Source organism: Sorex fumeus, unplaced genomic scaffold (genome assembly GCF_029834395.1).
Source record: "Sorex fumeus unplaced genomic scaffold, SorFum_2.1 ptg000036l, whole genome shotgun sequence".
NCBI classification, from domain to species: Eukaryota; Metazoa; Chordata; class Mammalia; order Eulipotyphla; family Soricidae; genus Sorex; species Sorex fumeus.
Genome location: NW_026606093.1, coordinates 11,210,257 through 11,235,501, shown reverse-complemented (window position 1 = coordinate 11,235,501; position 25,245 = coordinate 11,210,257). Strand labels below are relative to the sequence as shown.

The 25,245-nt window shown below is 37.2% G+C and overlaps 1 protein-coding gene and 1 non-coding gene across 2 annotated transcripts in view; one reads left to right on the top strand and one right to left on the bottom strand.

Moving 5' to 3' along the window:
- The window catches only part of NELL2 (neural EGFL like 2), a 457,184-nt gene that overhangs the window by 65,344 nt on the left and 366,595 nt on the right, over positions 1 to 25,245 (top strand). The gene's annotated exons all lie outside the window — the stretch shown is intronic.
- Positions 18,508 to 18,611, bottom strand: LOC130027286 (U6 spliceosomal RNA). The gene has a single exon (XR_008793026.1). It is a non-coding gene; the product is annotated as a U6 spliceosomal RNA (small nuclear RNA).

Sequence of the window (25,245 nt, the reverse complement as noted above, 5' to 3'; positions counted from 1 at the left end):
CATTGCCTTTTGATTAATATCTTTCTTCATTATCCTACCCATGGTTTTATTTTCAACAATGTACCTTTTTTCTTTGCCACTCATTTTGGTGTTTTAACACATAACACATGTATTGTTCTTTAAATATTTTACATGTATACATATGTATTAATTGTATAAAATACATGGAAATATCACTACTTTTTGTAAAAAATGCAGTAAATGTTTTTGATCATTTAAATACTTGAAAAATTAATAAAACCTGTGATTCAAAATTTAAAAGACGAAGCTGGATTAGAACAATTACCTCCTTGAGTGTTGCTGGCTGCTTTATTCCTATCCTTGGGGTAACCACTATTAAAATTAAAGACATTAGCAAAGTATGAAGAAGAAAATACAGTCCAATTGTTTGATAGCTATGCTACTGGTCACATACTAGATTACAAAACTTGGAATGTTGTGATCCCACTAATTCACAGCAACTGTGGTAACTTTAAGTAGGTCACAGTGTGTTTGCAAATTAATAACTACTTTATGGCAGAAAAAATTTGGTATTATTATTGCAAATATTTTAGTGACTCAGATATATTTTCTTCTATAGAAAATATATATTTTTATATATTATATATAATATATTTCTATCTTTTCTATAGAAATATATAAGTACACCAGTTTTTTGTGTAGCGGCTGGAGCGATAGCACAGCGGGTAGGGCGTTCGCCTTACAAGTGGCCAACATGGCCGACCCAAGTTCGATTCCTCCGCCCCTCTCGGAGAGCCTGGCAAGCTACCGAGAGTATTCGATATGCCAAACACAGTAACAACAAAGTCTCCAATGGAGACGTTACTGGGCCTGCTCGAGCAATCGACGATCAACGGGAGGGCCTTTACATTTACCTTTACCTTTACCTTTACCTTACCAGTTTTTTAAAAATTATTTCTCTAGGGAGCTGAGAGCCAATTGTCAAACAGTCATGAATATATCTATCTGTAGGTCTGTAGTCATGACTTCAAGAGATAGTCACCAAAGTATTCTGTTTTTGTTTTGTTTCGTTTTTGCATCACACCTACCTGTGCTCAGGATTTACTCCTGAATTTGCTCAGAGATTATTCCTGGTGGACTTGGGGGACCCGATGGGGTACTGGGGAATCAAACTCATGTCAGCTTTGTGCAAGGCAAATGCCCTAGCTCTGGTACCAAGCTTTCTAATTTTTTTCCAGATGAAATCTTGTAAAACTTTTTAAATAATCAAATACCATTTAGATTGAATTTTAAGTTTTTTTTTGTTGTTCTCAAGGAGTATGGTTGAAAAACACAAACTCCACTTCGTCTTCAGTGATATCATGAAGATTTATTTAGTTAGATGATGCTAAACCAATATTTGGAGAATGTTTATTTAGAAATACGTGAAAGATCATCATGTGTGTATCAGTTATCATAAATGGCATCACCAAGTTTTATTAGGCTGGGACAAAGGATCTGGAGAATGTTCTAATTGCTATATTGAGGCAGAGTGCTAATCTATCATGAAACATCATCGGCTCTAGTGTCAGGATATCACTAACTGGCAGCCAGGACTTAAACAAGCTCGAAATCAAGTTCCTGGAAAATAATGACACCCGAGATGAGTTATAGAACAACAGATTAGTCACTGTGTTAAAGCTGAAAGCCTAATCACACAACTTTGTTGACTTGGACATGTGAGACTAATGAATATACTCTGGCTTCTGGGGTTCTGAAGTGAACTATGAGCAAAATAAAATTGGGGAAGGCAGCCATCACATTATTGCAGAGGGGACGAGGGCTGAACTCAAACTTTGACACTAAACTATAGCTTCAAAGAGGCTGACACTAAGGTCCCTGGGCATTCATCAGCATGTCCTGGTGTGAGGTGAACAAAGTCTCAGTCTTCCTGCCTGAGACACTGGTATCAAGCAATGTTCTTCAGTAAATTATGGAGAAAAAATGACACTATAAAAGTCATAAGAGCACAATACAGAATGACTGTAGGCCATTCAACCGTTTTCTGTAAATGTTAGTTAACCGCATTATACAATATAGACAGTAAATGTGGTATTGTGTATCTGAAAGAATGAAGATTTTTAGACACATCAAAGGAGGACTGTCATTAGCTTTCCGGCAACTGTGTTTAAAAGGGAAATATACAGAATAGAGAAAATTTAATATGTTAGTTCAGTTATTTTTATAGGAATTATAGAAGTGTGAAAATAGTAAGGGTTCAGTGAAGAACAACCGTATAAAGTAAAAATGAATGAGAAAAAAAATTTTACAAAACTGCACTTTATTCAGGATAAATAAAATCTTTTTGCTAATACTTTGTATAGACTTAGTAGAGTTACCTAATGTGCTGCTTTGTTTAAACAAAGGAGTATTATATAAGGCTAGACTTTGATTTCAAATATATAAATTGGTTCTCATGAGGTTATTAACAAGAATTCTTCTATTATCCTATCATTCTATGATGATTTTTTTTAAGTTTTCTTTTTTCTTTCTTTTTTGCTCTTTGGATCACCTTCAGAAATGCTAAGATGTTACTCCTGACTCTGCACTCAGGAATTACTCCTGGCGGTGCTAGGGAGACCATATGGGGTGCCAGGGATTGAACCTGAGTCGGCCTTGTGCAAGGCAAATGCCCTACCCATTGCACTATTGCTTCATTCCACGATGGTATTTTAATGCTTTGTGATTAGCATACTTGAAAATTTTAGATATCAGGGGTATAGTGCTGACAGCAGGTCAACCTGTACCTGCGGGGCAAGTGCATTAGAAGCCTGATGGTGCCTTAAGGCTTCCTGATACCCCACAATTGCCGCTGTGCCTTTGGCTAAACCCCAACCACTTGGGACCAAGTTTACCAAGAAATTAAATGCCCAAAGGTTAGGTATGTGGGAGCCACACCCACAAACCACTTCTGGCTGAGCTACACAAGCTCATTTATTGACCTTATTTCAGAGATCTATAGATAAATCTCGAAAGAGATCAAAAAGCCACAGTTAATCTCAGACCCATACATGGCTGTACAGACTGGGGTAAATTGTAGGGGGCAGGTTGGCCTCTGCCCACCCGAGCAGAGCCCCCAGCAGCCACTTACTTCCACAATCCAAAGTCACTGCCATATCCCCGGCCTGACTCCACTGTGTCAGGACAGACCTCACCAAGATATAATCTGCTGAAAATTATGTTATACGGGTTTTGTGACTGAAATCTCCAGGCCTTCACAGAGTTGGGGTGGGCTATTTCCCCCCAATTCCCATTACACATGGAAGCACTGGCAGTAACCCCCAAAAACTAACACAGAGCCACTATGTAAGCTCTACTGCCAGCCTTGCTTCAGAGACCCCTAAATAAATCCCAAGAGATCAAATGCCGCAGAAAAGTTTGGACACGTGCATGGCTGACTAGATTGGAGTAAATTGAGGGGGAGGGGGGGCGGGTTGGCCTGTGCCTGCCCAAGCAGAGTCCCTGGAAGCCACTTGCTTCCAAAATCCAAAATTGCCACTGCACCCCCAGGCTGACTCCACTGTCTCAGGATGGATGTCACCAAGATATAATCTGCTGAAAATTTTGTAATGTGGATCTTCGTGCACTAACAACCCTGACCCAGAGACATAGCAGCGAGTCCTGGAAGACACTACAGTGCTGGATATCTCTCTCTGGGTCCCATACTGAGCCAATTTCACAGAGGCACTACAGATGGAGCAGGTACAATCTCCCTGTCTACTCCAGAGGGAATTCTGTTGACCAAGAGCTTCCACAAGCAAGGCCCAGGTATGCGGGTTCCAGGACTAAATCTCCAGGCTGCATGGTGGCAGAGGACCTGGGCTATCCCTCCCTGGGTCCCTGCCCACCCAGCAGACTGGCCATCAGCCCACAGTTTGCCTCTGGGAACCATCTTAGCGCACCAACAGCCCTGACCCAGAAACTCCCAGTTGAATCCCCAAATGGATTAGTGCCACACAGAGATGTCTCTGGAACCCAACCATTTACAATCTAGAAATTTACATTTATAATCATGGCCGTGTGAGCTCTCACGATATTCAAAATGAGCAATGGAAAATAAATTATCTAGCGTTTGCTCCTGGCAGGTAGGCTTGAATGGTGGTGGGAAATTTCAAGCAAAACACAATGTCCCAAATTAGGACAGAGTATTGGGGAAACTGTCTACCAGGGTGAGGACTGGGATGTGGGTGGTGGAAAATGTGCACTGGTGGAGGGATGGGTTTTCATCATTGTACAGCTGAATTGCCAAAAAAAGTTCTGTAACTCTATCTCACAGTGATACAATTTTAAAAAAAATAATGTGGAGTTAATCCCCAATTCAATCAGCTTAGTCCGTGGCTCAAGAAATAGCAGTACTCCTACATTATTAAAAAAATAAAATTGTAGAAACCACTTTTTGAAAAATATAAAATTATCTTAGACTTTGTTATATTACCTATGTGAATACAATGTATTAATGCTTGAGGCTTATGAAGTTTATCCTTTTATTGTTAGTGCTGTCATAGAGTAAGCCACTTCTCTTTCTTTGAGATTGGTAATTATAAATGAAACTTTCTGGAAATATTTGCTTGGCCTAGTGTTTTTAAACTAAGATATGACTGCTTATTATGGGTCAAATGAACTATCATGGCAATTAGAACACCAATTTTTGGTTGTACAATAATGTTACATATAATACAGGAGTTACATATAATAAGATTTATAAATTTAAGCCCCAAGTTCTACATAATTAGGAAATTGCTTTTATTTTATTCCCCTAATGTGTGTTACTGCATCATTATTTTTGTACTACAAAATGACAGATTTAATGTGTACTTTAATGCCTCCCTTATTTTTAGTAAAGCTGCAATATTCTAACGAGGTTAAGTATACATAAATCAATTTAGACCAAACATGGTGAGTTATTCATCAATGAAACTGAATTTTGGTTAGGATTCAATAAACAAGTGGATTTCTCACACTTCTTATATGTCCCTGTCACTGTATTCCCATTGTTCATCGATTTGCTTGAGCAGGCCCAGTAATGTCTCCATTGTGAAATTTGTTGTTATTGTGTTTGGCATATCGAATACATCACACACACACATACACACACACACACACATCACTGTATCACTGTCATCCCATTGTTCATAGATTTACTTGAATGGGCACCAGTAATGTCTCTATTCCTCCCAGCCCTGAGATTTTAGCAGCCTCTCCTTACTCGTCTCTTCCAGTGATTGGAGGCTCTTTCAGGGTCAGGGGAATGAGACCTGTTATCGTTACTGGTTTTGGCATTTGACTTGTTACTGTTTTTGGCATATCGAATACGCCACAGGGAGCTTGCCAGGCTCTGCCTGTGCAGGCAGGATACCCTTGGTAGCTTGCTGGGCTCTCTGAGAGGCATATGTGTGTGTGTATATATATATATATATATATATATATACACACATATATATATATATTTGTATATATATGTAGATAGATAGATAGATAGAGAGATAGATATATTTCTCTCTATGTTATGTTGCCTACTGTCTGAACCCCATCAAATATTGTGTGGCAATTATGGAAAATGGATAGGAAGTATCTTATGTGTCATGGCCTCGTGGTCCGGGAGCCTCATTTTATGCAATATATATATATATATACATATATATATATCATGCATATATATAAGCATAGGCTAACAAACTCACACTTCCATCACACATTTTGCTTATTTACTTCCCTAGAAAGAGAGACAGAGGACCTGGAGGGAGATGAGGGGACTTATTTCTAGGATTACTTTCTGTTTTGTTCATTTACAATTACCAGGCACCTAGATATTTATACCTGACTGTGCTGTAAAGACCCTTTTACTATAGCCACTTTACAGCTTCCTTAGATCCATCATTGCTCCAGGTGACAGAATAGCATTGTAGGCAGTGATTGTGACGGATCCTGCCTTCTGTGGTTTAGGAAACTGAACCGGAATTCCTGATGGAATATTTTCATGCTTCCTATTTCTGTGTTGCAATGTCATTTCCTTTCGTGTGATAATAGAGGTTAATTGTTCATTAAAAATAATTGGCCCATGGAACTACTAGTGATCAGTTTGCTATGTTTTCTTCTTCTGGCATTAAGAAAATGACAAATTTTTGTGTAACAAGGGTTTCTTTAGTTGAAAAATTTTTTAAATATTATTTTAAGTTTTTTTCTTTGATAGGAACTCGTGGCTTTATTTTATTTCTCCTTTTAACAGCTTCGATATGTTGACATATTTATACATTAAGGGAGATTATTTTTTCTTGATTCCTTTTAGCCCTGACAAGATTATCAACAAATGATAAGGTATTTGTATAATTTTTTGTCTTATACAGAAAGTTTCATATAAGTGAATAATATTTTTAATCATTATATCAGAATTCTTTTCTTTTTAAAAAAATACGAAATTATCAATTACCAGGCTGGAGCAATAGCACAGCGGATAGGGTGTTCGCCTTGTACGTGCCCGACCCGGCCTGAACTCCTCCAACCCTCTCAGAGAGCCCAGCAAGTTACTGAGAGTATTCTGCCCGCATGACAGAGCCTGGCAAGCTTCCCGTGGCATATTTGATATGTCAGAAACAGTAACAACAAGTCTCACAATGGAGACGTTACTGGTGCCCCTCGAGCAACTTGATGAACAATGGGAGGACAGTGCTACAGGACAGTGCTAACAATTACCATTTCTTTTTACTCCTGAGTTAATTAATTTTTTTATAATTTATTTTTTTCATTTTGGGTCACACCTGGTGATGCACAGGGGTTACTCTTTGCTCTGCACTCAGGAATTTCTCCTGGCGGTGCTCAGGGGACCCTATGGGATGCTGGGAATCTAACCTGGGTCTGTTGTGTGCAATGCAAACACCCTACCCTCTGTGCTATCACTCCAGCTCCATTTTATGTATTTGAAAATATGTTTTCCTTTGCGCCTGACTGTACTTCAGGGTTTTTTCTAGTACAGTGCTCAGGAGTTGCTTACCACATTTTTGGAGGAACTTGTTGGAACAAATTCAGGGCTTCTCATGTAAAAGGGAAGTTTCTCTAGCACAGAGCCACATCTGCAGCCATCAAATTTATTATAATTATTATTTTATGTGACGTGTTTGGTTTAGGCAATTGCATTGGACTGTTTATTTCCCCCTATAAATGATGCTTTGAAAGTCAGATATTCTACTTTCACTGAGAAGTTCAAGATAAAAAAATTTTGGTGGTAGGGTCACAATACTGTGTTTGTTTTTATTTATTTTTTAATTTTTTTATTTTTTAAATTTTTATTAGTGAGACACCATGAGGTACAGTTGTAGACTTACAAATTTTGTACTTGGGTTTCAATTATACAATCATCAAATACCCATCCCTCCACCAGTGCCCATTTCCCACCACCACGGATCCCAGTATCCCTCCCACCCCCCATCGTCCCCCTCCCACCTGCCTCTGTGACAGGGCATTCCCCTTTGTTCTCTCTCTCCTTTTGGGTGTTGTGGTTTGCAGAAGAGTTCAGCCTGATTTTCAGGAAGAAATGTTGGATGATTTACTTTCCATTGATCACTTTGCATATAAAGAAATGTCACACGGCCACTTATGCGGCCGCGTGGTTTGGAAAAAATGTCCTGGTACCTGCATGCCAGAGCTATGCTTGTAGAAGCTCATGGCCACCGGGGTTCCATCTGGAGAAGGCAGGACAGCAGCACCTACCCCATCTGGGACCTCCTGGTGATATTGTCTCTGTTTGGGGTCTGGAGCATTCTCCGGGAGCTGTGGGGCCCTCCAGCTGGTTTTCTTCTTTGTTGCTGTGTGCTGTAAGATGGACTGTGCTTGTTTTCAGTATTACTGTTCAAAGTTATCACCTGCCCCTGTCACCTAGGTGCCCAGGACCTTCCCCGTTTCTCATCTCTATGTCCATTGGGTCTGATGTTCCTTTCCTTCCACCCATGATCCTGTTATTTGTTCACTGAAAGTAAGGGTTTTGATGCATACTCTTACTTCCTTTAGCACCACCCATGTACTGGACACCGTCCACATATGTTCCCTTTTTACTTCCTGGTAGCTTACTTGTTCCTCCTCCATTTATTCTGAAACTGAATAGAATTCATGTTAGTAATAGATGTTGGTAATAGATGTGGCTTTAATATTTTTTTCAAAGAATAATATAATAATGATATCCTGACATCATTCATTTAGTTTTTTATGTTTTTCTCTTTTAAAATATCTCCCTTTATCATAAATACTATAATATTTGCATTAGAATCATTCTGGACCTCTTTCTCTTTTGTTATATTTGTTTTTGTACCAATGAGTAAATGTATAAAAAGGCACTTTGCTTTTATATATAGCTATCTATCTTCTTATATAAATATCTTTATTTAAATATGCTGTAACTTTTTGTTTTCTTATTTTTTGCATGTATTACTATTTTCTTATTTATTACATTTGTTATTTATTACATATGTTCTTGTCTATTATATGTACATGTATTATTACATGTAATAAATAGATCCATTTAGTTATTAAGTGGGCTGGAGCGATAGTACAGCAGGTAGGGTGTGGGGCCAACCCAAGTTCAATTCCTCCTTCCCTCTCGGAGAACCCGGCAAGCTAATGAGAGTATCCCGCCTGCACAGCAAAGCCTTGAATGTGCCAAGCTTCCCGTGGCGTATTCCATATGCCAAACACAGTAGTAACAAGTCTCACAATGGAGATGTTACTGGTGCCCGCTCCAGCAAATAGATGACCATCAGAAGGACAACACAGTTTTAAGTGAGTTTCATTTACTAAATATATTACCTCCATATTACTTATAATTTTATTCACTTTAAAGATGTTTGGTGAGCTTTCATGTTCTAAATTTTCTTAATATGTAATCAAATTATTATTCTTTATACTTAAAGAGAGCCCGGCAAGCTACCAAGAGTATTCGATATGCCAGACACAGTAACAACAAAGTCTCCAATGGAGACGTTACTGGGCCCGCTCGAGCAAATCGACGATCAACGGGAGGGCCTTTACCTTTACCTTTACCTTACTTAAAGGGTAAGAGTATATTAATGACATAGTGGAGAATATTATTTTTCCTTCTGCACTCCACTCAAAAAAAATAAAAGAAAGACAATTGGGAAATTACTGAAAAGATACAATTTTAAGTACCCTGAATGAAAAATTAGTAGTTTAAGCTACAAAATAAAACAAAGCTTAGCATTATTTAAGACAGTTTTTTAAAAGTAAGAAAAAAACTGTCCTTGATTTTATACTGAATATTTTTTTCTGTTCTTTTTCTTTCTCAATAAGGTTTAAATTTTTTAAATTGAATTACGATGGGATACAGTTAAAAAACTTTAATGATTGAGTTACATAAAATAATCAAGCACCCATCCCTCCACCAGTGTACATTTTCCACCACCAATGTTCCCTATGTCTCCAGTATCCTTTCTGCCACCTCACCTCACCCCACCCCTGCCTTTATGGCAGACAATTTCCTTCTTGCTCTCTCTCTACTTTTGGGATTTGTGGTTTGTAACACAGATACATGTTTGATCCTTTATCTACCTTCAACACATAGTTTATTTTTCAAAAGAGTTTAAATCAGGGGTGAAGGGTGAGGAAAGAGACCAAACCAATAGTACAGTCTGTAAGGCATTGCCTGGTACTTGGCCAACCTGGTTTTAATCCCCTGCATCACCTATGACCCTGTAGAACCTGCCAGTAATGGTAACTGAGCTGAAAGCCATGAGTAAGCCCTGAGCACAGTAGGGCGTGGCCTAAAACAGCAAAAAAACCCAAAGAGTTTATATCAATGGACTCCCAATGAAGGATATGTTATTTTATCGCACTTTTGCTCTGCAATGAACACAGAGACACACCGAATAATGTTTATTAGCTTGTTATGTATCTTTTGAGGCTCTGAAAAAAAGGACAATTGTCTATCTGCAATGAAATTTTTATATTAATTTTGCCCATTGTATTCGGTGAATGATTCTTTCCAAGGACTTTTTTGTCCTACAGAATAAGAAAGCAATGTCTTGAATTAGATCTGTACTTATCTAGTATGATATTTAGCATGTAAAGCCAATAGCTCCAGTGTCATTTACCAAACAATCTATTTTTTCTAATAAATTTGATATTTCAGATGTACCAAGTGTAACAATTCCAAATATCTAATATCAAATACAAACATAATATAGGATTTTAACTAGTGATTAGCCCTGATTCTAAGCTTTGTATTCTGTTGTATCGATTTTTTTAGTTATTTCTATAGAAATGCTGCAGTACTGTGCATTCTGTAATTTCATAAAACTTATTATTTAATAACGGATAATTTTATTTTTCTGGTCAGGATGTTTTTCTGTTTGGAACTTCATTATTTGGTACATATTTAATAACTATTAAATTATGAACAAAAATCCATCTATAATATTTGTCAAATTCTATGAAAGAAAATCAACATCCATTTGCATTGGAATTGAATTTTATTCTTTGGTTAATGTATATTAAATTGATTTTTATATCAATTTTATATCAATTTAACAATATATGCTCCTTTTTTCCAAGGAGTGACTTGGTTATAATGATATCCACAGAGGGAAATTATGTACTTTGTTAAAGTTATTCTGAGTAGTCTGTTCTATCAGGTGGCTTCTTTAGTTTTATATTGTATTTCCTAATTGTAAAAGATTTTTTTACTATATTACAAAAATAGATCCCATTTTAATAGTAATATATTATGTAGTTTTTAAATGAGTTCGTCTTTGAGAGACAGTTTGATTATTTGGATGCTACTCAGTATATAATTAAAAAATTTGAAGATGCTATCAAAAGTTAATTTAATTATCTTTTTTCTTAATTTACCATATACTGATATATACTGACCTTTCAATGATCTTTTACAAGATAAATTTTACAAATGATCTTTAAAAAAGACTGTGACATTAAAACTGTTCTCTGTTTAGTCTTTTGTTGTCAATATGAAACTTCCCAAATGTTTTTTAGTCCTTTAATTAATCACTAAAATTCATGTTCGAAAATTTAATTTAAAAAATTTAGACTGATCTTTCTGTCGCTTATTATTGAGCAACAAAAAGTAGAACATGGTTATTTTTTTTCTTTTACATTCACAGTGTAGAGTGTTTGCCTTGTGTGCGGCCAGCCCAGTCAAGCTGGGTTCGATTCCTCAGCTCCTCTTGGGGAGCCCAGCAAGCTACCAAGAGTATCTAGCCTGCACGGGAAAGCCTGGCAAGCTCCCCACAATATATTCAATATGCCAAACACAGTAACAACAAGTCTCAAAAGAAATGTAGACGTTACTGGGCCTACTCGAGCAAATTGATGAACAACTGGAGGACAGTGACAGTGACAGTGACATTTTTAAGAACTTTTTGGTTTACAATACATATTTATACCCAATAGATGTTTTTAAATATTATTAAATCACCACTATTTAAAAGTTATTCTTAATTGAGTTTTAGGCATACTATGTCTATTACCAAACTCAACTCCAAAGTTATCTTTTCTCCTCCAGGCTTGTTAGGTTCTCTTCCTCCGTTTCTCCAAAAGCCTGTGACACTGACAGGCGCATTTTATTTATTTATTTATTGAATCACTGTGGGAAAGGTTACAAAGCTTTCAGGTTTAGGTCTCAGTCATGCAAATATCAAACACATTTCCCTTTACCAATACTTATTTTTTACCATGAAGAACCCCAATGAAACCCCACCCCCCACCCCTCCCAGTCCCTGTGGGGCAGATGAATTCTAGTTAACATTCTATCTGCTTTGATTAGATTCATTGTTTCAATAAAAGATTCACCACTATTATTTAGAATTTACGCCCCCCAAATCAGACATGCTGAGAAAGCATTGTGAAGTGATTTGCTTTCTACAGCTGGGTTCAAGAATTAAATGTTGGTTTTGGATTTCTGCTATTTTACTTATTGACTCTGGAAGTATTTCTACTGAAAGTCAGATAGTTAAGAAATTGGTTTCTGTGCTCTGGAGTCGTGGCCGTGCTGGAGAGCCGCTAGTGCGGGGCAACTGGTGGCCTCGGTAGGGCGTGAAGGGCGGACCGAAACGCCCCCCTTCCCATGAGGTTTTAGTCGCCCTCACACCCCTGGCTCATACCTGCTGTCCACAAGGCTCCCGTGCAGCTGCCATCTTTCTTTCCAGAGAGGAAAGGGCGACTGGGGCAACACCCTTTCCCCTGACAGGCGCATTTTTAAGTTTGATTATTGAAGTCAGAATCTTTTGTTTTCAGTGTTGTCACTCTGTGGTTTGGATGTTTAACTATACCACACATTTTCACCCCCAATTTATTCCGATCCCCTTGACCCTGCCTCCCCATTGTTTCACATCTGTTTTCTCTTTCTATTTCAATTTCTTTTCTTCTCTGCCTTTCACCCTCAATGCTGGGGTCAAGTATGATGTAGGCATTTCCTTTAAAATACTGCATTCAGCCGTCCAGTTATTCTGTACACCACCTAGATGTGAGATCATCCTGTTTTTCCTCCTTCTGGCTTACTTTATCTAACATAGCATTTTCAAGTTCCACCCATGTTACAACAAGTTGCATGATCTGATCTGTATGATGCATGAACTGCTGAACTGCATCATACCTTACAACTGCATAGTATTCCATTGTGTTTATATCTACATCTTCATGATACACATCTCTTGTTGGACAATTAGGTTAGTTCCATATTTAGTGTTGTATTAAGTGCTACTACAGTGAATAATAGTGTGCAAATGTCCTTTTGAATGAATGTTTTTGTGCCCTGGGGTAGATACCCAGAAGTGATACTGCAGTTCCATGGCAGCTCAATTCTTGGTTTATTGAGATATCTCCATACGGTTTCCATAAATGTTGAACCAGACAATATTCCCACCAGTTGTGGACGAGAATCACTTTTTTCCACACTCCCAACAACACAAATTATTCCCAATATTTATTTTTGGTATGTATCATTCTCACTGGTGTGAAGTGGTATCATATTTTATCTTGATTTGGATTTCCCTAATAATAAGTGATTGTGAGCAGCATTTTCATATTCCTGATGGCTAGCCATTGAGATTCCTCAGAGATGTCCCAGTTCATTTCCAATGCTCACTTTTTCATGGATTTTTAGGACACAGTTTATTTTTAACTTGTTGCTAAAATATGTAGATTTTATTTAACTAATTTTTTTGTTTGCTTGTTTTTGAGCCACATCCAGTGCTTCTCACGGCTTCCTCCTGGTCACTCTTGCTGGTGCTTGGGAGGCTGTAAGTGGTGCAGGGGTTCAAGCCCAGATAAACTTTGTGCTAAGCAAGTGTCTTATGTGCTGTACTATCTCTCTAGCCTCCATGTATGTTTTTTTAAAAAAAATCCATGTAAGAAATATTAGTATCCTGTTGACAGGGATGTTTATTTCCATGATTTTAAAAAATGTTACTTTCCTTGCTATTATAATAGCTTAAATTCCATTGATCTTGGAGAGGATTAATAACTATGTACTGGGGCTGGAGCGATAGCACAGTGGATAGGGAGTTTGCTTTTGCACGCAGCTGACCTGGGTTCGATTCCCAGCATCCCATATGGTCCCCTGAGCACCACCAGGAGTAATTCTAGAGTGCAAAGCCTGGAGTAACCCCTGTGCATTGCCAGGTGTGACCCAAAAAGAAAAAAATAACTATGTACTGATATAGTTCATAATAGATAAATAAATGGCATTCATATTTTGCCTCATTTTAGTGATTTTATCCATTGAGCATTTTGAAAGATATTGACGTGTAGTCATCTTTCCTTTTTATTTAACCTGTAATTATTTGACCTTTGATTGAATAGGTGTTGTAAACAATATTTTTCTTGCTGATGAGGATAGTAAATGCACCACAGAATGTATGAATCACTGGATGTTTTAGTTTAAATGCATCTAATATAGCCAGCAAAGTGACCTGAACAAAAATGTTGAGGTATTTTGTGAACTGAAGGAAACAAGTTGTCATCGCAGATAACTTAAGCTTTATGTAATTTGAAGCATTAAGCATTATATTTAAAATATTTATTGTATATTACTTCTGTGAACTTATAATAATTTCTCAAATTTATCCTCCTTGAATATTCATTTGGGGATTTTTTTACATATGTCTAATAATAAATTGTTGGTAGGTTTCATATATCTGTAATAAGATGATAGGTAGTTTCTTAATTGCCCTTCCCATTTTTTGCAAGAGTCTTGCATTTGTATTGTGTATTTTTGATATTTATTCATATTATGTTCTCATTATTCTATGTTGACAATTTTCATGTCAGTTTTTATTTTTAATAAAAATTGTTCAAGTTGTTTTGAATGTACAGAAAAAAATATAAGAATATTATAAAGAACTCCCAGCATCTCTTTATTTGTTCCTTATCGGCAATATCTTTAGCTTATACACTGCATCAACATCATCTCTTGTTTTCACGGTATGCTCCATTATCTTTAAATATTCGGAATAGTTTCTCAAAATACAAACAAACAAACAATCTTCCATACAGTCACCGTGCATGCTTCCAAACAAATAAACATTGATACACTATCACCAATCCAAATTTTAGCATCATCTGCATTTCACCAGTTGTTTAAATAGTGTCCCATTCTCCTTGGTCCAAGAATACATATTGCATTTGGTTATAATACTTATTGCCTGAAATCCGGATTATCAATTTTTTTTCTGTTTCTGGTATCCTTTTTCGTATTAGAAATACAATGTTTCTTTCTACAGGTTTTGTTTCTTAGTGGCATTTATAAATGCAAACTAAAAATTGAAATTCTAAATCTTAAATTTATTTCATAGTATTAAAACTTGGATTATTAAAAATCATATTTATATATTTTTTGAAAATGGTTTAAAGAGAGGATGTCTAGATGCTCCCTTTAAACTCTTGGCCTCAGACTATAGGGAAAAGAAGGAAACAAATGGAGGAAGGGGAGAAGAGATAGATGAGAAGAAACAGGGGCAGGGGTCAAGGGCACTGAGGTACACACAGAGGTAGTGTTAAGGAATGATAGCGCTAAGTATCCAATTCACAGAGTCAGTGTTAGTGAATCGGGAGACCCAAACTCTAGAAACCAAGTTGGAAAGGTGCCTGTCATAAGGGCAGGCTGGGGCTGGACTATGGGGAGGGGAGGGAACCTGAGAATGCTGATGGAAGGAAATTGACACTGGTGGTGGGCTTGGTGATGGAACATCGGATGTCAAAAGCTCAACTGTGAACAACTTTGTAATTCACAGTGCTTTAATAAAATTAAACTTTGCAAAATAAAGAGAAAATGGTAATTCAAAAATTTTCTTTTTTTTTTTTTTTGGCTTTTTGGGTCACAGTCGTAATGCACAGGGGTTACTCCTGGCTCTGCTCTCAGGAATTACTCCTGGCAGTGCTTGGGGAACCATATGGGATGCTGGGAATCAAACCCGGATTGGCCGGGTGCAGGGCAAATGCCCTACCGGCTGTACTATAACTCCAGTCCCCCCCCCGAATTTTTTTTCATCTTTTTAAAGTGTATGTCAGCATTCTCTGAGTAAATTTTTCAGTGGGTGCATCCCAGTAGCACTTAGGAGGTCCTCCCCTATCAGTACTTGGGGATCACTCCTGGTGGTGCTTGCGGTCTCCGTAGGGTGATGAATCTGTTGTGTTCTACACATGGGCTCAGATCTTCTAACTGTGTCTCTGACGAGCTAAAGCATTTTTACATTAGCTCTTTTGTTTGTTATTGTTCTGCTTGTTTTATTTTGATTTGTTTAGAACCCTAACTGTCTCTCCCATTGTACTAGCTGACTGGCCTAGGATTGGGCCTTTTTTCACACCATACACAAATATTAATTCAAACAGATTAAAGAACATCAACAATAGACTCAGATACACAAAGTAAATAAAAAAAAAAACCAGAAACAGAACTCTCTATAAAACTGACTTCGGCAGTGTCTTCTATGATTTAATACATTTGCAATGAAAACCTGAGCATATTTAAACAAATTGGTCTACATTAAGCTAAAATATTTCTGTACTGCCAAAGAAACAACACATAAAATCAAAAGACTTATAGTGAATGAAGAAAATATTTGCACATTACTTATCTGACATAGAGGTAGTAGCCATAATTCGTAAAGCATTCACAAACCTCAATAAAATGACAACAAAAAACTTTAGAGAAATGGGAGAGAAACTGAACAGAAACTTCTTTAAAGAAGACATACAGATGACCAATAAATATGTGAAAAATATTAATCATCTCATTAACAGAGAAAGACAAATTAACACAACAATGAAATATCTTCTCGCATCAGTCATAGTGAGTTTTAATAAATGGTCTAGAAACATACCAGTGCTAACAGGATTGTGTTGAGAAAAGCACCATCATTTACTGCTACTTGGATTATTATTTTATTCGGGCTCTATGGAAAATACTATAGAAACTTTTCAAAAAAATTATGAGTAGAGTTTCCTTTTCAATTCTTATCAGTTAGTAGAACTGATTCTACTCATTGGCATATATTTTGAGAAAACAAAAACATTAATTTGGACATATACATGGGGTTCAGGGGGTTAAGTTGCTTGTCTTACATATGGCTGACCCCAGTTCAATTCCTGGCATCACATAGTTTCTCAAACACTTCTAGGACTGATCATTGAGAACAAAACCAGGAGTAAGCTTTGAACAGTGTCAGGTTTGATACCAAAACAAAACAAAAACAAAAATAAAATATACATGCATAGGTATATTTTTGCAATTATGTTTATCATAGCAAAGACCTAGAAACAGCCCTAGTTCCCAAGGATACATGATTAGATATAGAAATTATGATAGATATACGCAATACATATAAATACACATAGTTATAAGAAAAAATGAAATCTTGTTGTTTGCTCCAACTTAGATGGAGCTAATGAGCCATTGTGTTTAACAAGATAAATGAGAGTGAGAACTAATGGCTGATCATCTTACTTGCATATGGATTATAAAGATACAAAGCGAGGAGACATACAGTATACACTGAAAACAAACCCTTGGACTCTGACATCAGAAATGAGTTTCCCAAGCATAAGATATGGCTTGGGAGATATGGGGCCTGACTATGACCTAGGGACCCTGGTAGGAAGTTATTGGTCCTTTGTTGTTGGTGGTGATGTTGGTGGTGATGATGGTAGTGGTGGTACCATTATAATGACTTTATTGGCCAAAATTATAATCATTGACACCATTGTAAACTGTGTTGCATCAGTAATAATGAAGACATTTTCTGGAGTAGCTTGAGTTTCTTTTCCTCTTTAAGAGTTGTAAATAGTTGGTTGGAGTCAAAATGAATGGAAAGTAAATAAAGAAAATAAGAAAAAATCACATGCTTCACATTCTAATACTACTACTGTCTTTCCCAGACAGTGCACATATGGAATAGTGTCAAGCGTTCTGTCTCAGTCTTGGCTACAGCAGTGTGTGTGTGTGGGGGGGGGGGGCGGTTACCTGGTTACCTATATTTTAGTTATATGGAATCAACTTTAGTTTTTCTCTAGGGATTCTGCTCTATTCTGTTGATGACAGCTTAGATGGAATTGGGTCTATATAATATTGTGTCTTGTTTTAGAATCCTACGTTCACCTTAAACTTCAAGAAATTAGAATACACCTGCCAATCACTTTCCACTGACAGATTTAAATTTATTTAACATTTGGTTTTGTCCTTTGTAGTCATCGTGTTTAGACTATTATGAAACATAAAGGACTTTCGTTTTATTTTATTTATTTTTTTATTTAGATTTTTATTAATGAAACACCATGAGGTACAGTTGTAGATTTGCAGATTTTCGTGCTTGGGTTTTGGTTATACAATGATCGAGGAACTTTTGTTTTAGAAGCAAAGGTACTTGCAAAAGTATTACATAAAATCTCTAACATTTGTCTTGCTCTGAAATTATAACCTTAGATGAATGACCACTAAAATCAGAAATTACCATCTAGAGCTCTTAGACTTGGTCTAGCCCAGTGATGTACTTGGTGACTATTCCAGTGCTAAATAACTCATTATCAACATTTAAACATTAGCACTCTCACATAACTGTGTGGGCTGGAGCAATAGCACAGCGGTAAGGTGTTTGCCTTGCACGCAGCCAACATGGCTGACTTGAGTTCAGTTCCTCCACCCCTCTCGGAGAGGCCGGCAAGCTACCGAGAGTATCTCGCTTGCACGGCAGAGCCTGGCAAGATACCTGTGACGAATTCGATATGTCAAACACAGTAACAACAAGTCTCATGATGGAGATGTCACTGAGCTCGCTCGAGCAAATCGATGAACAATGGGAAGACCGTGACCGTGACCCTACTCTTAGGTGGTTTACTTATCTTTTCTCCTTTTCCCTTAATAGAGTTATATATCATTACATTTATTAACTAAAATATCTCAGACCTTAATAAAAGTACAGTATGTTTAAGATATAGTAAAGGCAAAATTTTCTTAGGGTTTAATATTAGTCTATTATTACTGTCCCTTTTTTTTAAAAAAAAATGAAGTGTTTCATGAATTCACATGTTATCCTTATGCAAGAGCAATGTTAATCTCTGTTCTGTTCCAGTTTCTGTATATGTGCTTTTGAAGCAAGCACTGTCCCTGTTTTTGTATTTTTTTGCATTTTGTCTAAAAATTATGCTGTAATTTGAAAATAATATCCAACCAAGTCTCCATGATTCTTAGCATTTTCGATCTTGCTCCACATTGGTTCTATTTCCCTAGTTTAGACGTCTCATATTCATTCCAGTTGGGAGTTCTTTAGACTCACCAAGAGCAAAATGTCACTGAAGTGTGTGACATATGTACCCTACTGTTTTTCCCTCTGCTCTTATTTATTCAGAACAGCAGGAGGGATGGGTGGCCAGAAGCGCATCAGAACACAGATGCTGCCGCGCTGACAGTTTACTCTCCCTGGTGACTAATTCTTTTCTTTCAAATACAGTTGGCCCGGAACTTCTGTCTCACAGATCAGGACTTTCCCTCTATTGTCTGTCCAGGTTTCAGAATGTATCACATCTACAGCTGATGAAAATTTTCACACTGGCTTATACACTTCCACCTTTTTTGAGGCTTCATGGGAAGCAAATTGCTAATTTAAGACCAAACTTGAAAGTAGGTAAAATGCTCCATAGAATGAGGAGACCTTAGTTCCTCCAGATGAACATATCTCTTAAAGTGTGATGAATCACTTCTTTAAGTAATGGTGAAGATAAAGATGAAAAAATTTCCAGCTTGAGAATGTAATTTTCTTGTAAAAATGTTGTTTTAAAAAATTGTGCAGCTACATGTATGTCTTAATTACCTGTATCATCTGTCATCCCATTGTTCATTAATTTGCTCGAGTGGGAACCAGTAACATCTCATTCGTCCCAGCCCTGAGATTTTAGCAGCCTCTGCTTACTCGTCCTTCCCAATGGGTGCCATATTGGAGGCTCTTTCAGGGTCAGGAGAATGAGACCCATTATTGTTACTGTATGTCTTAATATATTTATAAAACCAACTAAGTATCTGGAAATGGAAAATTGCATTTCTATATACTCTGTGAAAACAAAAATATGAATTCATCCAAAACAAATAGTATTTAATATACATAAAATGCATACTTTGTCATTTCCGCCAAGTTCTTTCCTTCAGCAATTTCTACCTTTCTAACAAGCAAAACTGCATTGACAAAAGAGGAGTTTTATTTTATTTTCCTAAAAGAACAAGATTTGAGTACACAAACTTACAAATTAAAAATGGGAGGCAGTAAATTGTTTTAAAAATAAAATTAAGAGGACACTCCAGCAGGAGCCTGGTGGGGACTTCTCTTCTGGGCTTTGGCCTGTGAGAAGCTCTGCACAGACCGTGTCCAGACTTCAACTGCTGAGCTGTCAGTTCCTGCTGGATTCCCCTGCCCAGTGACCAGAATGGCAGGCTGCTGTTGGTAACACGGCATTGCTGATAGGCAGCAAGACCAGAGCAGCTGCAGAGCTCCATGGTGAGTACCCTTGGCCTTGGTCCAGACTTGTGCCCGCCACCAACACATCTGGCACCTGGCTTGATCCAGCCCATCCTAGCTGAGCCAGACTCCAACCCAGGGCAGGTGCTCCTGGGGAGCAATTTGGACCATCCACATTGGGGAGAGAAGCTCAGGGATCTGTTTGGCCCGTGTCCCACCCATCAGACAATGGTGCTCCAGCAATCATGGAAAAAAAGAAGGAATTTAGCTGTGTCAATAGAGGATGATAAAAGTTGAGGAATTTCTGAAATTATACCAACCTTTCTAATCTGTCTGAAGAAGACTAGAACAATTAGATCAATGCTTGGGTACCTGAAAAATGAAATTTGAACATAGCATCTCTAAACTTGAAGAGAGCCTGAGGGAAAAGATGAAGGAACTTATTCAAATACAAGTAAAGGCGGTAAAGAAAATAGTAAGAAGTTTTGGTAGCAGTGGGATGAAGCTGAAAACAGAATCAGTGAACTCACAGATACAGTATACAGCTCCATTTGGATAAAGGAACACAGGAAAAACAGTACTAAGTGGGGATTTCACAGAAAGAGAGATAGGAAAAAAGTGAGGAAAAGAGAGAAAGCGTTCAAATTAATAATGACATAGAAATCCAGGGAAAAAATGGTGAATAAAACCAGAGGTTTCATTTCCAAATAATAAACACGATTGACAAGCCCTTAGATTACTCATAAGGTAAAAAAGAGAGAAAATCTAAATAGATCAGAGATTAATGAGAGAAATTAAAATAGGCACTTTAGGATTATGAAAGAACCTAATAGATCACTATTAGGTTTTTATATACCACTAAGCTGAAGAACCTAAGAGAAATATTAGACCCATGTAGTTTCCCCAAGATTGAGTCAGGAGGAAGTAGAAAACCTCAACAGACTAATAACATGTCAGGCAATTAAATCTCAAGAACAAAAATCCATGTCCAGATGGGTTTACTAGTGAGTTTTACTGAAATTTCATAAAATTCCTAGTGTCCCATTTTCCTCTAGTTTTTTGATTATGAACGAAAAGGGAACTTTTCCTATTAGCTGCTAAGAAACAAATATTATCCTAATAGTAAAAGCAGATAAATAGCGTTAAAAATAAAATTAAAGAATGATATTTTGAATAGTGATTTTCAATGCAAATATTCCCAACAAAATCTTAGTGAATTGAATGCATCAATTTGTCAAAAAGATCATACACCGTGATCAATTTGGATAAATTTCAGGGGTACAAGGATGGTTCATTGTATGGTGCTATCACTACACGCACAAATTGTTTTTAATGAGGCTCGCCATCCATTCATGACATAACTGGGAACAAAATAGAGATAGAAAGAACATACCTTAAGATATGGATAGAAGGAACATACCTTAAGAACATACCTTAAGATGCTGTGCAAACTCACAGCCAATATAACACATAATGGTGAAAAACTGAAAGCCTTCCATTGAAGATCAGGCACAGGTAAAGATGTCTGCTTTCTCTTATTTAATTGTTTTGTCTATGAAATTCTTTCCAGAACACTCAGACAAGAAAATAAAATGAAAATAATCCAAATTGAAAAATGAAAAATAAACTATCACTATTTACACATAAAATGTCAGTAGGCATAGAAAATCCTAAAGACTCTACCTTAGGAACAATAACAATATAGCAGGGTAGAGGCTACAAAATCACCACACAAAAATCTGTTTCATTTTTCTATATCTCAAACAATGAGATAAAAAATAAGGAAATAAGAGGACAGTCCCATTCAAAATAGCTTCTAAATCCGTGAGATACACTAGAATCAATGAAGTATGTGAAAGACCACAGTGAAAAGTAAAAGTTGCTATTGAAAGAAATCCCATCATACCCAAAAGGACTGTGAAAATCCCACACAATCCCTATTAATTTACCATGACAGGGCCAAAGAGACATAGAGCACTTGCTTTGCATTTGATCAACCTGGGTTTAATCCAAGGCACCACATATGGTCCCCCCAAGTACACGCAGGGGTGACCTTTAAGTTCAGAACCAGCCTTGAGCACTGCTGAGTTGATCCCCAAAATAAAAAAAAATTCCATGACATTCTTCAAGAAATTCAGTAGTCTACTGAAATTTGTGTAAAACCACAAAACTCTGCAATAATTCCAATACTGCCAGCGTATCCAACTCTTGGTGGATTCTTGGGTTGTTTCCAGGTTTGGGATATTATGAATAGTTCTGCAGTGAACCTTGGAGTGCAAATATCTTTGCTGAATAGAGTTTGGGTTCTTGGATACGTGCCCCAAAGTGGGACTGCTGGTCCATAGAGAAGCTCTATGTTCAAAATTTTGAGGAGTAACCATATTGTTTTCCATAAAGTTGAATCGGTGCTGGAGAGATAGTGCAATGGGTTAGGCTCTTGCCTTGCACTTACAAACCTGGGTTAGATTCCTGGAGCCTCATATTGCCCCCCTAAGCACCAAGAGTAAGTCTTGAGCACCACGAATTGGTCTTTGTCTCTGTGCCCCTCCCCAAATAAAAAGAAATTAATAAACCAGTCTACATTCCACCATAAAGATTCCTTTTTATTCACTTCTCTAGTAACACTGTTTTTGCTATCTTTGATATGTCTAGTTTCACTGATATAATACAATATCTTATTTTGATTTTGATTTTCCTATGATCATGTGACTGTCACTTTCCTCCCATTGTTCATCGATTTGCTCGAGTGGGCCCAGTAACATTGTGAGACTTGTTACTGTGTGGCAAGTGATACAGAGATTTTTTTATACACTTATGTATGTAAATGTTTTTTCATCTGCATCTGTCTTTTTGTGTAGAAATTTCCGCTTATTTTTCTCCCCATGTTTTGATGGGTTTGATTATTTTTTCCTTCCTACATTTTACAAATGGGGCCCGAGTGATAGCATAGTAGGTAGGATGTTTGCCTTGCATGTGGCTTACCAGGTTCGATTCCTCTGCCCCTCTCGGAGAGCCCGGCAAGCTACCATGAGTATCCCACCCGCGCAGCAAAGCCTAGTAAGCTACCCATGACGTATTTGATATGCCAAAAACAGTAACAACAAGCCTCACAATGAAGAGCTTGAGGTGCCCGCTTGAGCAAATCAATGAACAACGGGAGGACAGTGCTACAGTGGACAGTGTTATGTTTTGCAAATGCTTTATGTATTTTGGATATTAATGTTTTGTCAGATGAGTGGTAGTTAAATATTTTCTCCCCATCTGTGTGTTGTCTTTGGCAGTGCAGAATTGTCTTAATTTGATGTTCCATTTGTTGATATTTGTGTTTGTTTGTTTAGGTGTGATGGCATTATATCATTAAAGATGACTCTAGATTCAATAATAAAGAGTCTGCCTATATTTTCTCATATACTTTATGCATTCAAGTCTGATACCAAGGTCTTTATTTTGAATTGACATTTGTCCAAGGTGTGAGCCTGGAGTCTGAGTTCCTTTCCCCCACCTGCCCTCCACATCTAACTGGCCAGTTTTCTCAACACCATTTGTTGAAGATTTTCTTGCCCCATGTTTTATTCTTAGCCCCTTTGTTAAAGATTAGCTGACCATATACCAAGGACTGTGTCTCTTTGCTCAAAATTCTATTTCATTAGTCTGAGGCCTGTACTTATTCCAGTTACACTCTATCTTGATTACCATACAGTTTTATTATAAAAAGTTGGGGAAAGTAAAAACTCCCATTTAGTTTAACTGGAATTGATTTTTGGCTATTCAGGGTTTTTATTACTTCACATGAATTCTACCAGCATTTGGTCTATGTTTTTAAAAAATGACACAGGTATTTTTATAGGAATTGCATTGAATCTGCATGGTACTTTTGGTAGAATTGTTATTTTGACAATCCTTCCATTCCATGAATTGGATATTTTCATCTACTCATATCTTTATTTCTTTTAGTAGTTATTTATAGTTTCTTTATATAACTCTTTCAACTCCATTGTTAAGCTGATTCCCATATCGTTGATTTTTTGAGCTGCAATTAAAATAGGGTTTAATTTGCTTTCTGTTTTTTTTTCTATTTCTTTCTTTGCATAAAGGTATGTCCTGGATTTCTGCATCTTGATTTTGTAGCCTGCTGTGCAAGTTGTGTCTAGGAGTTTTTCATAAGTTTTTTAGGACTTTCTAAATTTAGTGTCTTGTCTTTTGCAAATAGTGGCAGCTTGACTTGTTCTTTTCCAAACTAGATGCATTAAATATCTTTCTTTCATTATGACTGTGACAAGGACTTACATAATACATTAAATAACAGTGGTGAAACTGGGAAGCTTGTTTTACGAAGCTTGATCTTAGAGAGTAGATTTTTAGTTGGCAATATTGAATATATGATTTGCTATCTTATTGGCCAGTTTTCTCCACACCACTTGTGAAAGACACTTTCCTTGCTTGACTTTTTATTCTTAGTCCCTTTGGTGAAGATTAGCTGACCATATACCAAGTTTATTGTAAATGGATTTAACTAAATCCTTCTTCAATTCTTCAATCAAAGATCCCACTTCAATCCAATCTTCAACCCCCATTTCATTAATAGTTTTTTAAAATCATGAATGGATGTTGTATTTTGGCAAATGTTTTATCTTTTGATGTTATATGCTTTTTATTTTTCATTTTATTGCTATATATTAATACCATTTTGCCAAATTTTATTTTTTTAAAGCACTGTGAGCTACAAAGCTATTCATAGTTGGGTTATTGACATAAAATGTTATATCAAGAAGGTCACCACCTGTGTCAACTTCCAGTGTTCCCAGATTTCTTCTCCTGCCCCCACCCCTTTCCCTACCCCAGTCCCAGCATTAGATATTGACAGGAACCTTTTAAGTTTGATTATTAGAGTCTTGTGGGCTGGAGTGATAGCACAGCGGTAGGGCATTTGCCTTGCACGCAGCCAGCCTGGCTGAGCCGGGTTCGATTCCTCTGCCCCTCTCGGAGAGCCCGGCAAGCTATTGAGAGTATCTCGCCTGCCTGGCAAAGCCTGGCAGGCTACCCGTTACGTATTCAATATGACAAACACAGTAACAACGAGTCTCACAATGGAGACGTTACTGGACCTGCTCGAACAAATCAATGAACAATGAGAGGACAGTGCTACAGTGCTACATTAAAGTCTTTTGATTTCAATATTGCTTAATTTCTATTGCCAACGTAGGGAGTGTTGATTTCAGGCCCTCATCGACGAGGCTCAATGGTTTTAGTGGCTTGAGTATTATATGGCCAAAAGTTAGGTATGTGG